Below are 5,022 nucleotides of genomic sequence, written 5' to 3'. Positions count from 1 at the left end.
GCTAGACAGACAGGGAGAGAGAGAGAGAGAGAGAGAGAGAGAGAGAGAGAGAGAGAGAGTCTAGTGGTTAGCTGATTAGATGATTGGATGTTTGTGTTGTGTGTCTCTCTCCATGGTGCATGTACAAGTAGACCAAGTGTAAGGACGTCTGCCTAGCTGGTGAGCAATCTGATTAACTAGGACTAGTTGGAGATGGTCACATGGATGAAGCTCACCCCGTGAGTCTTGGCCTGCAATACGTGTTGAAAATGGAGACTTCTTCGTGTGTGCGTGTTTCAAAGGTGGTTTTGCCTTCTAGCTAGTGTGTGGCACGTCTGGTTTAGCAGGCTAGCTTGCTAGATAGAGATGTTTATGGGATCAATGGTTAATTAATCTACTTGCTTGTCTTCATTAGCTAGCTATTTGGCCGGAGCAAGCAAGCTGCCGAGGTGTTCTTTTTTTTTTACCTTGCATGGCCGATAGTTTAGTCTTCAGATCGGTCCACCTGCACACAAATAGTCCGTCCATCGAAGTTGTACTAAGTCGGTAACACTTATTTTGGGACGAACCAAGTGGTATTAAGTCGGCGACACTTATTTTGAGACGATGGACGTATGTGAGAAGCTCATTCTCGCATGCACGAGGTGTAATACGATCTTAGGGGTCCTTGAAGTCATCAATCATGTTATGGACTTAAAAAAACAAATATGTGATGGAGTCTCTGAGTAGAGAAACTTTGAATTAAGGCCGATATGTACAAGAGCACAGCAATACGTGTAAACCATTGTTCAATATTTCAATTATGTCATTGTGAAAGTTGGTACTATAGAGGACGGCAGAAAAGAAAAGGAAAGGTGATGGCGCCGGCCACTTGGATTGGGGCCAAAAGAAAGAAGAGTCCATGCCAGACATGACACGGGAAGCTAGCTAGCCCTTGCTTGTGTCACCCAAACAACAATCAATGGTAGCTAAGCTATTGTGATGTGGTCATGTGTGGTATGTGCAAGGGCCAAATGGCAGGGTTAGGTATCTGCTTTGTCACTAGCAAGCTTGCGTCGTTGAAAACTACTGTACATTTCAGGAGCGCGGGAATATATAAAAATCGATCTTGGAATAAGAATACGAGTCCGTGGCGAGCCCGCTGTCAGCGAGGAGGCACAGTGATGCATTTGATTCCTAGGTCGCTCTGTAGCCTGTTCATGCTTACTAATTCGCAGAGTCTTATTCCGGCACTGCTGCACGGTGTTGGCGCTTTATTTCAGCAGTCTTGGTTTATCTACTACCCCTATAAAAAGACGAAAGGGCGGAGAACCAAACAATCTCATCCCTTCAAACAATTTGATCCAATGGCCCAAATCACTCCAATGTTTAACACTAAAACATGGTTGATGCTAAACGCATTTAGCACCCCCGCACAACATGCCCCACTAATTACTACCGGTTACCAAATAAACCTTTTGCATCGCACGTTCCCTACCTCTCACATCGTGAACCTCCTCCCTGCCTCTTCTCACGCCTCCATCGCCATCCCCCGCACAACTGCTCCACTCCTTGGCAAAAAAAGGGCTCTCCAACTCGCGACCCCAGGGCTCGGGGGAACCCTAGCCGCCGCTCCTTCTCTCCGTCTTGGCCTCCTTGGGCGGCGTGGAGGCAAGGGATGCGCTGCGCAGGTCTGGAGTTCCCACGGCGTGAGATGGGGCGCATGCGTGTCGCCGGCGCGAGTTGCTGCATGGCTTAGCGATGACGCGGGCAGGTGGCCGGAGGTCGTCGCCCCGTGGCGGCGTGATGCAGGCGGCAAGGATTCGAGCGATGGTCTGGGATGCGACCTTCCTTAAGTGCAGGCAGCCGTAAGGCCAAGGCGAGGGGCTAGGCGCTCGCCATCTGCCTCCCCATGGAGTAGACGTTGCTGGCTTGCCGCTCGAGCCCTTCAGTCGTTCAACGAGCAACTGATGAAGTGATCCTCCACGGTGATGATGCGAAAGGCATTGATGCCGTGTTTGCTGGGCTCATTTCCTCCTCCATCAATTTGAAAGTGGTATCCTATGTCTCAAAGCCATGCAAGTGTTCAACGAGGTTGACATTTCTTTCAAAATATTGTTTGTGTTGAACACCTACGCTCGAGCCCTTCATTGTTATTGTATTAAACCTGCCTATGACAGCGGAGGTTGACATTTGTGTTGCAGGCATGGACGGGGCAATCAGAAAAGGAGAGACGATTTCTGTGCAGACGAGCAGAGGACATCCTCCCTTTTTTATTTATGGAACAACCTATTATCACCCGTGTGTATGTGTCCATCTATCTCTGATGATTAAATCACCAATGAAATAGCTCTCTAATCTTTGAAAATCATGTTCTGTGTTGATGCCTTTAACATGAACAAATATATGTTCAGGTGATCACTCTTGTGTAAGGATTGGCACACTAATAGTTGGAAGGAATGAACATTCTATGCCAGATCCAGGTGTTAATTTTTCTCCAGACTTAAACAAGTGGACATTATTTTTGTGCCTCTTGTGGGAGGCTGAGGTGACTTCTTAATATGTCTTCTTTCTGCTTTGGTTACAATTTAGTGTGTGTCTTGTTTTTCAAACTCAATTAAGATGACCTAATCAAACTGACTACAGTTCAATCTGTCTTGATTTTGATTTCTTGTCAACTGTGATGATGATCCTTGGCATAGGTCTACGTAAATGACCTTACTTGTTTACCTGTCATGTTCCCTACTTAAATATTCAGGGTACACCGGGATGCATTTTGTATTTAGTGCATAATTTATTCATTTTCTCTTCTTTATTTTGGTTATTCAGATCCAATTTGAACTTAATTATCTGTTTTTTGTTCCTTTTAGGCTTCAATCTTGAGCAAATGAGATTTAGAGGATTCACATTGCGCCAATCTCCATTCCATTCAGGTTTGCTTGCTGATGGTTGTTTATTGATTTACACATCATGCATGATCCTCTTCCGTAGAGCTCATTTGATGGGAGAACTTTTTAGAAGTTGCACGAAATGGTTCCTCTTTTTTATTATGTTCTAAACTTCTCATCACCAGCAAATATTACCTTCATGTTTCCGCTTCGGAGTTACATGTGAGGCAAGCAAATATCGTGGGCCAATGCTTGGCCTTGTAATGTGTCCTAATATTTTCATTACTGGACATTGGTGCGTGTAAAATACACAATATTCTACTCCAGCCGTCCCAAAATAAGTGTCTTTCATTTAGTACAACTTTGTAAGTGTCTTTGATTTAGTACAACTTTGTACTAAAGTTGTACTAAATCAAAGACACTTATTTTAGGACGGAAGGAGTACGATGTTGAACAATCTTTCTTGATTAAAAAATAAAAAATGGCATTACTCTGTCTTATGACGGATATTCATTTGTCAAGTATCTTTATCAGTTTCCATTTCGTTGTTTACAGGGAGACTATTATTTAAGAAACCTTATTTTTCAAGCCACCCACTCCTTTCGGAATACCCTAACGATAGGTTATTCCATCCAGGCAAACTCAGCTCATGAACACCACAATGAAGAAGAAAGGGAAGATGGCCTAGGTTTTATGTTGAGATGGTGGCATCTTATTTTATAGCAAGATTTGCATGGAAAAAGTCATGTGCCGCATACCATGTCACTTAGGGATGCAAGTGGGGTGGGCTTGTGGATAATAGCACAGTACAAATATATGTTTAATTTTAAAGCAGTGATGAGCTAATTGATAGTTTCATAGGATGAAGCCGGATGCTGCCTGCACCCCTATGTCAGTGAAGACCTCGCGTTGAAAGACATCACTAAAGGCAAAACTATCGCTGTAAAGAAATACTATCTTGCGCAAGTATTACCATGACACGCTTATAGAATAATGGGAAAAGGCGTTCACCTGAGAGATGATGGGTACAATTTTAGACCCAAATAATGCAATATCTTTCCGTACTACTTACTCCATGATAAAGCCTTATAATCCTCATGTGATTGTTGGAGATAAAGAAGCAATTTTTAATGTACTGACTCATGTACAACGAGATGAAGATGCACACAAGGTTTCTGACATTGTACAATTTTTCTAAAACATGTTAAGAAATAAGTAGATTAGTTGCATCTATGCTCCTTATATGTAATGCTATATTATATCATTTCTAGAATATTGTGAATTCCACTATTATTATGATATATTTACTTTAGCTTTTTTATACACATAATTTTACGTATTATTTACAATAATAGTCGAGACGTGGGTTGCACGTGCATGCTTACTAGTACATGCAAACAGCAGGTAGGTTTCCTGTCCTCCCTCATCTGCGAAAATTGAACTGCATCGTGCGGAGTTCTCATGAACTCTCCGGCCGCGTGTTCAGAAAAACTGGTGCAAGTTTTGTGTTTGGAATTAGGAAAGTGCCTCCCTCCACGGGCTCCTTCCGAAATTATTTGCATGCATGTGCGGCGGTACAAAGTGGAAAGGTACTGGTACGTAGCCATCATTATTTTTACCCCCCGCAGGCAGTACGCACGCACGCGTATACATTAGATTTTGTAGTAGTAGTATAAAGCGGGGGCGCTGACCTTTGCCACGCCCCGCGACGGAACATCTCAAGAGTCGTGCGGACGACACGCCACCGTCTCACTGTAAGTACTCCCTCCAATCTTTTTTACTCTGCATATTAAAATTTTCTAAAGTCAAACTTCACAAAGTTTGACCGTATTTATATGAAAAAATATCAACATCTGTTATACTAAAGTTATATAATATGAAACTTTAAGTCATGAGCAATCTAGTGATATTGATTTCAGATTGTGAATGTTGACATTTTTTTCTACAAAGCTGGTCAAACTTTACAAAGCTTGACTTTAGTCAAATCTTATATGCGAACTAAAAAGGATCGGAGGAAATAAAAAACAGCAGGATCGGGGCGGAAAGGCAGCACGTCCACACAAATCACACACAATACGGCGGCCTCCCTCGTGAGGAGCATTCTTTCGGGCATCGAGTGTGCGCGCGGCAGTGGTTTTGTGTGATCCAAGCTTACTTATAGTGAGAGTGCCATACT

The sequence above is a fragment of the Triticum urartu genome, chromosome 5, assembly GCF_003073215.2.
Source record: "Triticum urartu cultivar G1812 chromosome 5, Tu2.1, whole genome shotgun sequence".
Classification (NCBI taxonomy): domain Eukaryota; kingdom Viridiplantae; phylum Streptophyta; class Magnoliopsida; order Poales; family Poaceae; genus Triticum; species Triticum urartu.
The sequence above is the reverse complement of the archived record's forward strand: the minus strand, read 5'-3'. Positions refer to the sequence as shown.